Consider the following 10,814-nt stretch of genomic DNA (forward strand, 5'->3'; position numbering starts at 1 on the left):
CTTGCTCTTCTATTCTCGTCATTTCTTCAATGTCCTCCAGCGAGTAGCTATTCTTGAGCAGCTTGCGTCTCAGTGTCTCTGAAGTACAGCCTTCTATGATTCGTAGTCGAAGGGCATCTTCGTTGGAGAACTTGTCGAAGTCACAGTATCTCGCCAGCCGTCTCAGGCGCGTGACGAATACGCTTATTGGTTCCCCTCGTTCTTGCGTGGCGAGATTGAATGTGTACCGCTCATAGTCTACGTTCTTCATGTGTGCAAACTTGTGATCGAGTGCTTCACATACTTTATTGGACGAGTCTGCAGACACCGTTGGTAGTTCCTTTATTATTTGACCAACTTCTTTTCCAATCAGGTTCTTGAGAACCATCAGTCGTTCTTCTTTGTCCGTTACTTTCAACGCTTTCATAAAGTTTGTGAAGTCCTCCATCCATTCCTGCCATCGTAGGCCCATGCCCCCGCCATATTCAAGAGCAAGAGGCTCTGGGCGGCATAAAAACGAGGCTCCGTACATCCCCATGGGAGTTTGTTCAACCATTTTTGGTTCTTGACTGTTCTTGCGGGCTCTTTCTCGCTCTACGTTGCATTTGCTGGTGTTTGTTTACTTCGTTCGTTGCACTCACCAGTGATTGTTTGTTATTTTCGTTGCACTCGCCAGTGCTTGTTTACTATTTTCGTTGCACTCGCCAGTGCTTGTTTATTGTCTTTTCCGCACTCGCCAGTGCTTGTTTATTAGGTCTGTTGTAATTGCCAGTGTTTGTTTGTTTGGTCTATTGCACTCGCCAGTGCTTGTTTATTGTCTTCTTTGCACTCACCAGTGCTTGTTTGTTGGGTCTATTGCACTCGCCAGTGCTTGTTTGCTATCTCTGTTGCATTCGCTAGGGTTTGTTTGTCAATTCAGGTCTTCTGCCTGACTTCAAAATGGCCGCCGATGATCCCTCGCAGGGGATTGGGCAATGTTGCCTGACTCTAAGATGGCCGCCGAGAATCTCGTTTTCAACGAGATTTTGGCCTATTTCTTCACCGGAGACACTCGGGGCTTGCTTTCACTCACCGATTGCCGGTTGCAGTTACTGCTCCTGCGCCAGGTGAGTCTGTTACTTCTCTTCTTTCTTCTTGGCCGCCGGGGTGGGCTCTCGGTCGGTCTTCTGGTAATCTGCTTCAGTTGCCGCAGAGATGGGCTCTCGGTGGGCCGTGATCAGACGCGCTCCAGCCTCACACGCGGGGCGAGCTCCGGGACAGTTGCCACCGAGGTGGGCTCTCGGTGGGTAGCAATCGGACGCGCTCCAGCCCCCACACGTGGGGCGAACTCCTGGAAAGTTGCCGCCGAGGTGGGCTCTCGGTGGGCAGTAATCGGACGCGCTCTAGCCCCCGCACACGGGGCGAGCTCCGGGACGGTTGCTGACGAGGTGGGCTCTCGGTGGGCAATAATCAGACACGCTCTGGCCCCACACACACGGGGCGATTTCCGGACAGGCCACACGGCGGACGTGCTGCTGAGTTAGCCGTCTGACACACACACATGTGTGAGTTCAGAGTACCTTCGTCGCCAGTTGTAGTGTCTGCTGTAGTCATCCACACGGACACGGGATGATAGTCACAGACCTTCTTTATTTTGCCTGCTTCCTCTTCACACACTAACGGCTAACTGCTGTTCCTGGTCCCCGACTCCTCCCTTTCCGCCCGCCCTCGTCCCACTTCGGGCAGGTCCTAGTGACTGCCATGTGTGGGCATCACTACAGCCCCAATCCCTAATATTGAGTAAATCATTACATTATTACTGGAATCTAAGCTGGAAACCACCCTTGAGCTTAAGCAGAGTCTAGGAAGACCAATAAGCCAGGAAGAATTTAAGTAAGCAAGAAGATTGGTGGCTACGGACGTCGACTCTAGACTATTATGCATAAAATGAGGATGTACCATGTTACAACGCATACCGTTACAACTACCTACTATTACAACGCGACCATTACAACGCATACCATTACAACGCATAGCGCTTTGAGGTGCTGGATAGTGGTAAGTATAATTTACTATTCTAACTCCAGTCCCCGTGGACCCTAGGGAAGGTGTTGGATAGTAAATTATACTTATTCCCTATCCTAGAGCGCCCCCCAGCGCAATGCGTTGTAATGGTATGCGTTGTAAAAGTCGCGTTGTAATGGTAGTGCGTTGTAACAAATGCGTTGTAACAGGTGTATACCATAAAATGAAGTCATTTTAGGTCTGCCCTAGAACCAGCATTAGTTGTCTCGCCAGTCTCATTTTTTCCAGAATACTCCTAATAAAATAGGTAGCTATAAAAGCACATAAATGTGCTTTCAGTCAGCCTTAGTCATCTATTGGTCTGCTCAAGTGTCAATCACATTTTGCTTCCTCCCAGCTGTTCGGGCTGGACTGTTCCCATGAGGCACAGGGTCAAGGCTGATTTGCATATAGCCATTGTCTGACCTAGGGTGGTGTGGAGTGCAAAAAAACGATGGATTTAGGCACAGATCTTTGTACTGGGGTGAATGTAAGACATTGTTCTGCATTCTGTCCATCAACTGTGTTTTTTGCAATTTTCACCCCGAGTGGGCTGGGTATACTCAGACGTGAGTCCCAGGCTCTCCACATCACTGGAGTCAAGCTATCCAGGCTGAAGAAGGCTGATAGCCAGAAACCGGTCCTTGGATGCTTGATTCCGGTCTAGGCAAGACATGGCTTGGTAGTTCGGCCTGGACTGTTCCCATGAGGCACAGGGTCAAGGCTGATTTGCATATAGCCATTGTCTGACCTAGGGTGGTGTGGAGTGCAATAAAACGATGGATTTAGGCCCAGATCTTTGTACTGGGGTGAATGTAAGACATTGTTCTGCATTCTGTCCATCAACTGTGTTTTTTGCAATTTTCACCCCGAGTGGGGTGGGTATACTCAGACATGAGTCCCAGGCTCTCGACATCACTGGAGTCAAGCTATCCAGGCTGAAGAAGGCTGATAGCCAGAAACCGGTCCTTGGATGCTTGATTCCGGTCTAGGAAAGACATGGCTTGGTGGTCCTTGGATGCTTGATTCCGATCTAGGAAAGACATGGCTTGGTAGTTCGGGCTGGACTGTTCCCATGAGGCACAGGGTCAAGGCTGATTTGCATATAGCCATTGTCTGACCTAGGGTGGTGTGGAGTGCAAAAAAACGATGGATTTAGGCCCAGATCTTTGTACTGGGGTGAATGTAAGACATTGTTCTGCATTCTGTCCATCAACTGTGTTTTTTGCAATTTTCACCCCGAGTGGGCTGGGTATACTCAGACGTGAGTCCCAGGCTCTCCACATCACTGGAGTCAAGCTATCCAGGCTGAAGAAGGCTGATAGCCAGAAACCGGTCCTTGGATGCTTGATTCCGGTCTAGAAAAAGACATGGCTTGGTAGTTCGGGCTGGACTGTTCCCATGAGGCACAGGGTCAAGGCTGATTTGCATATAGCCATTGTCTGACCTAGGGTGGTGTGGAGAACAAAAAAACGATGGATTTAGGCCCAGATCTTTGTACTGGGGTGAATGTAAGACATTGTTCTGCATTCTGTCCATCAACTGTGTTTTTTGCAATTTTCACCCCGAGTGGGCTGGGTATACTCAGACGTGAGTCCCAGGCTCTCCACATCACTGGAGTCAAGCTATCCAGCTGAAGAAGGCTGATAGCCAGAAACCGGTCCTTGGATGCTTGATTCCGGTCTAGGAAAGACATGGCTTGGTAGTTCGGGCTGGACTGTTCCCATGAGGCACAGGGTCAAGGCTGATTTGCATATAGCCATTGTCTGACCTAGGGTGGTGTGGAGTGCAAAAAAACGATGGATTTAGGCTCAGATTTTTGTACTGGGGTGAATGTAAGACATTGTTCTGCATTCTGTCCATCAACTGTGTTTTTTGCAATTTTCACCCCGAGTGGGCTGGGTATACTCAGACGTGAGTCCCAGGCTCTCCACATCACTGGAGTCAAGCTATCCAGGCTGAAGAAGGCTGATAGCCAGAAACCGGTCCTTGGATGCTTGATTCCGGTCTAGGAAAGACATGGCTTGGTAGTTCGGCCTGGACTGTTCCCATGAGGCACAGGGTCAAGGCTGATTTGCATATAGCCATTGTCTGACCTAGGGTGGTGTGGAGTGCAAAAAAACGATGGATTTAGGCCCAGATCTTTGTACTGGGGTGAATGTAAGACATTGTTCTGCATTATGTCCATCAACTGTGTTTTTTGCAATTTTCACCCCGAGTGGGGTGGGTATACTCAGACGTGAGTCCCAGGCTCTCGACATCACTGGAGTCAAGCTATCCAGGCTGAAGAAGGCTGATAGCCAGAAACCGGTCCTTGGATGCTTGATTCCGGTCTAGGAAAGACATGGCTTGGTGGTCCTTGGATGCTTGATTCCGGTCTAGGAAAGACATGGCTTGGTAGTTCGGGCTGGACTGTTCCCATGAGGCACAGGGTCAGGGCTGATTTGCATATAGCAATTGTCTGACCTAGGGTGGTGTGGAGTGCAAAAGAACAATGGATTTAGGCCCAGATCTTTGTACTGGGGTGAATGTAAGACATTGTTCTGCATTCTGTCCATCAACTGTGTTTTTTGCAATTTTCACCCCGAGTGGGCTGGGTATACTCAGACGTGAGTCCCAGGCTCTCGACATCACTGGAGTCAAGCTATCCAGGCTGAAGAAGGCTGATAGCCAGAAACCGGTCCTTGGATGCTTGATTCCGGTCTAGGAAAGACATGGCTTGGTGGTCCTTGGATGCTTGATTCCGGTCTAGGAAAGACATGGCTTGGTAGTTCGGGCTGGACTGTTCCCATGAGGCACAGGGTCAGGGCTGATTTGCATATAGCAATTGTCTGACCTAGGGTGGTGTGGAGTGCAAAAGAACAATGGATTTAGGCCCAGATCTTTGTACTGGGGTGAATGTAAGACATTGTTCTGCATTCTGTCCATCAACTGTGTTTTTTGCAATTTTCACCCCGAGTGGGCTGGGTATACTCAGACGTGAGTCCCAGGCTCTCCACATCACTGGAGTCAAGCTATCCAGGCTGAAGAAGGCTGATAGCCAGAAACCGGTCCTTGGATGCTTGATTCCGGTCTAGGAAAGACATGGCTTGGTAGTTCGGGCTGGACTGTTCCCATGAGGCACAGGGTCAAGGCTGATTTGCATATAGCCATTGTCTGACCTAGGGTGGTGTGGAGTGCAAAAAAACGATGGATTTAGGCCCAGATCTTTGTACTGGGGTGAATGTAAGACATTGTTCTGCATTCTGTCCATCAACTGTGTTTTTTGCAATTTTCACCCCGAGTGGGCTGGGTATACTCAGACGTGAGTCCCAGGCTCTCCACATCACTGGAGTCAAGCTATCCAGGCTGAAGAAGGCTGATAGCCAGAAACCGGACCTTGGATGCTTGATTCCGGTCTAGGAAAGACATGGCTTGGTAGTTCGGGCTGGACTGTTCCCATGAGCCACAGGGTCAAGGCTGATTTGCATATAGCCATTGTCTGACCTAGGGTGGTGTGGGGTGCAAAAAACGATGGATTTAGGCCCAGATCTTTGTACTGGGGTGAATGTAAGACATTGTTCTGCATTCTGTCCATCAACTGTGTTTTTTGCAATTTTCACCCCGAGTGGGCTGGGTATACTCAGACGTGAGTCCCAGGCTCTCCACATCACTGGAGTCAAGCTATCCAGGCTGAAGGAGGCTGATAGCCAGAAACCGGTCCTTGGATGCTTGATTCCGGTCTAGGAAAGACATGGCTTGGTAGTTCGGGCTGGACTGTTCCCATGAGGCACAGGGTCAAGGCTGATTTGCATATAGCCATTGTCTGACCTAGGGTGGTGTGGAGTGCAAAAAAACGATGGATTTAGGCTCAGATTTTTGTACTGGGGTGAATGTAAGACATTGTTCTGCATTCTGTCCATCAACTGTGTTTTTTGCAATTTTCACCCCGAGTGGGCTGGGTATACTCAGACGTGAGTCCCAGGCTCTCCACATCACTGGAGTCAAGCTATCCAGGCTGAAGAAGGCTGATAGCCAGAAACCGGTCCTTGGATGCTTGATTCCGGTCTAGGAAAGACATGGCTTGGTAGTTCGGCCTGGACTGTTCCCATGAGGCACAGGGTCAAGGCTGATTTGCATATAGCCATTGTCTGACCTAGGGTGGTGTGGAGTGCAAAAAAACGATGGATTTAGGCCCAGATCTTTGTACTGGGGTGAATGTAAGACATTGTTCTGCATTCTGTCCATCAACTGTGTTTTTTGCAATTTTCACCCCGAGTGGGCTGGGTATGCTCAGACGTGAGTCCCAGGCTCTCGACATCACTGGAGTCAAGCTATCCAGGCTGAAGAAGGCTGATAGCCAGAAACCGGTCCTTGGATGCTTGATTCCGGTCTAGGAAAGACATGGCTTGGTGGTCCTTGGATGCTTGATTCCGGTCTAGGAAAGACATGGCTTGGTAGTTCGGGCTGGACTGTTCCCATGAGGCACAGGGTCAGGGCTGATTTGCATATAGCAATTGTCTGACCTAGGGTGGTGTGGAGTGCAAAAGAACAATGGATTTAGGCCCAGATCTTTGTACTGGGGTGAATGTAAGACATTGTTCTGCATTCTGTCCATCAACTGTGTTTTTTGCAATTTTCACCCCGAGTGGGCTGGGTATACTCTGACGTGAGTCCCAGGCTCTCCACATCACTGGAGTCAAGCTATCCAGGCTGAAGAAGGCTGATAGCCAGAAACCGGTCCTTGGATGCTTGATTCCGGTCTAGGAAAGACATGGCTTGGTAGTTCGGGCTGGACTGTTCCCATGAGGCACAGGGTCAAGGCTGATTTGCATATAGCCATTGTCTGACCTAGGGTGGTGTGGAGTGCAAAAAAACGATGGATTTAGGCTCAGATTTTTGTACCGGGGTGAATGTAAGACATTGTTCTGCATTCTGTCCATCAACTGTGTTTTTTGCAATTTTCACCCCGAGTGGGCTGGGTATACTCAGACGTGAGTCCCAGGCTCTCCACATCACTGGAGTCAAGCTATCCAGGCTCAAGAAGGCTGATAGCCAGAAACCGGTCCTTGGATGCTTGATTCCGGTCTAGGAAAGACATGGCTTGGTAGTTCGGCCTGGACTGTTCCCATGAGGCACAGGGTCAAGGCTGATTTGCATATAGCCATTGTCTGACCTAGGGTGGTGTGGAGTGCAAAAAAACGATGGATTTAGGCCCAGATCTTTGTACTGGGGTGAATGCAAGACATTGTTCTGCATTCTGTCCATCAACTGTGTTTTTTGCAATTTTCACCCCGAGTGGGGTGGGTATACTCAGACGTGAGTCCCAGGCTCTCGACATCACTGGAGTCAAGCTATCCAGGCTGAAGAAGGCTGATAGCCAGAAACCGGTCCTTGGATGCTTGATTCCGGTCTAGGAAAGACATGGCTTGGTGGTCCTTGGATGCTTGATTCCGGTCTAGGAAAGACATGGCTTGGTAGTTCGGGCTGGACTGTTCCCATGAGGCACAGGGTCAGGGCTGATTTGCATATAGCAATTGTCTGACCTAGGGTGGTGTGGAGTGCAAAAGAACAATGGATTTAGGCCCAGATCTTTGTACTGGGGTGAATGTAAGACATTGTTCTGCATTCTGTCCATCAACTGTGTTTTTTGCAATTTTCACCCCGAGTGGGCTGGGTATACTCAGACGTGAGTCCCAGGCTCTCCACATCACTGGAGTCAAGCTATCCAGGCTGAAGAAGGCTGATAGCCAGAAACCGGTCCTTGGATGCTTGATTCCGGTCTAGGAAAGACATGGCTTGGTAGTTCGGGCTGGACTGTTCCCATGAGGCACAGGGTCAAGGCTGATTTGCATATAGCCATGGTCTGACCTAGGGTGGTGTGGAGTGCAAAAAAACGATGGATTTAGGCCCAGATCTTTGTACTGGGGTGAATGTAAGACATTGTTCTGCATTCTGTCCATCAACTGTGTTTTTTGCAATTTTCACCCCGAGTGGGCTGGGTATACTCAGACGTGAGTCCCAGGCTCTCCACATCACTGGAGTCAAGCTATCCAGGCTGAAGAAGGCTGATAGCCAGAAACCGGACCTTGGATGCTTGATTCCGGTCTAGGAAAGACATGGCTTGGTAGTTCGGGCTGGACTGTTCCCATGAGCCACAGGGTCAAGGCTGATTTGCATATAGCCATTGTCTGACCTAGGGTGGTGTGGGGTGCAAAAAAACGATGGATTTAGGCCCAGATCTTTGTCCTGGGGTGAATGTAAGACATTGTTCTGCATTCTGTCCATCAACTGTGTTTTTTGCAATTTTCACCCCGAGTGGGCTGGGTATACTCAGACGTGAGTCCCAGGCTCTCCACATCACTGGAGTCAAGCTATCCAGGCTGAAGGAGGCTGATAGCCAGAAACCGGTCCTTGGATGCTTGATTCCGGTCTAGGAAAGACATGGCTTGGTAGTTCGGGCTGGACTGTTCCCATGAGGCACAGGGTCAAGGCTGATTTGCATATAGCCATTGTCTGACCTAGGGTGGTGTGGAGTGCAAAAAAACGATGGATTTAGGCTCAGATTTTTGTACTGGGGTGAATGTAAGACATTGTTCTGCATTCTGTCCATCAACTGTGTTTTTTGCAATTTTCACCCCGAGCGGGCTGGGTATACTCAGACGTGAGTCCCAGGCTCTCCACATCACTGGAGTCAAGCTATCCAGGCTGAAGAAGGCTGATAGCCAGAAACCGGTCCTTGGATGCTTGATTCCGGTCTAGGAAAGACATGGCTTGGTAGTTCGGGCTGGACTGTTCCCATGAGGCACAGGGTCAAGGCTGATTTGCATATAGCCATTGTCTGACCTAGGGTGGTGTGGAGTGCAAAAAAACGATGGATTTAGGCCCAGATCTTTGTACTGGGGTGAATGTAAGACATTGTTCTGCATTCTGTCCATCAACTGTGTTTTTTGCAATTTTCGCCCCGAGTGGGCTGGGTACACTCAGACGTGAGTCCCAGGCTCTCCACATCACTGGAGTCAAGCTATCCAGGCTGAAGAAGGCTGATAGCCAGAAACCGGGCCTTGGATGTTTGATTCCGGTCTAGGAAAGACATGGCTTGGTAGTTCGGGCTGGACTATTCCCATGAGGCACAGGGTCAAGGCTGCTTTGCATATAGCCATTGTCTGACCTAGGGTGGTGTGGAGTGCAAAAAAACGATGGATTTAGGCCCAGATCTTTGTACTGGGGTGAATGTAAGACATTGTTCTGCATTCTGTCCATCAACTGTGTTTTTTGCAATTTTCGCCCCGAGTGGGCTGGGTACACTCAGACGTGAGTCCCAGGCTCTCCACATCACTGGAGTCAAGCTATCCAGGCTGAAGAAGGCTGATAGCCAGAAACCGGGCCTTGGATGTTTGATTCCGGTCTAGGAAAGACATGGCTTGGTAGTTCGGGCTGGACTATTCCCATGAGGCACAGGGTCAAGGCTGCTTTGCATATAGCCATTGTCTGACCTAGGGTGGTGTGGAGTGCAAAGAAACGATGGATTTAGGCCCAGATCTTTGTACTGGGGTGAATGTAAGACATTGTTTTGCATTCTGTCCATCAACTGTGTTTTTTGCAATTTTCCTCCCACCATACAGCATGGGGTAACGGGTCAGCCCACTTCATCCATGGGCTGGCTGGCAGCCACTGTGAGAAATGGCATTTTGACTGATCACGTGTACAGCTATCGTGTAATGTGTCTTTTCAAACCATACACTGCTACAATGCACATTGTATACGCTGCGCTTCATTTTCTTTTTAAATTCATAGGAACGGCATGAAATAAAGTTTACATTTCTCTAATGCGCATAAAGGTAGTGCATTCCAGTATAATTCATTGCCCAAACACAGCCATGGCTTTTATACTGTTGGTAAGGGCTGAATGTTTTTCTTTGATCGCAGATCTCTGTTTCTTAACGTTGGCTGGTCAGCCCTTGCACCCCTGTTTTGGCTACGTCTGTACACATCTTCGCCTAAGGTACTCTGAAAGTCTTAATGGCATCTTTATTGAAGACACTGCTGTGCATACCTAACACAGCAGGGACTAGGTTGAAAAGAGTCATGGTGGCGGTTGAATATGGAATATGTAAAACAAAGAAAAACCATATACCTGCTGATGTCAGCATTTGGGGCTATGTTGTCACGGAGTTTATTGTCAAAACATGCATCTTAGCCGGATCAACAGTGAGAGCTTCCACTACCCCCATCGCCAGAATGTTTTTTGCTATCAAACAAGAGTATTCATACAAAACACAAAACAAATAAAACATGCAAGGGGCTACTCGCCCTACTGTAGAGTCTGCCTTTCGATTCCCAATTTGGGATCTTCTATCACGACATAAGAAGGAAGACAAGGGGACCTGCCCTTGTAGTCACACATTTGTCAAGCGTGTCATGTCACATTTCGATACTTAATTATAACCCCTCCCTTTCTGGATGCTCGGGGAATTTGGAATCCAGAATGGCAGACTCAACATTAGGGCGAGTAATCACTTACATGTTCTATGTTTTTTGTATTGTATGTCCAGACTGACTGAGCTAGGCCGTGAGATGGAAAAAATTAACCAACAGGCCAAGTATTGTCAAGGACAGATCCTTAGTCCTGATGAAAGCCTGGGGACGCTTCTGGCCCATTTTGTAACAAGGGCTGAAACTTGCTGACATGAATGAGGGTGTAGGGCCATAATGTTCTACCATCCCTGTAGATACATCGTAATTGTAATTGCATTTATATAGCACCTACTACCCTTGACAAGGCGTCGTAGCACTTTTTCGGCGAGTAGCAC

Source organism: Lissotriton vulgaris, chromosome 1_1, assembly GCF_964263255.1.
Source record: "Lissotriton vulgaris chromosome 1_1, aLisVul1.2, whole genome shotgun sequence".
NCBI lineage: Eukaryota > Metazoa > Chordata > Amphibia > Caudata > Salamandridae > Lissotriton > Lissotriton vulgaris.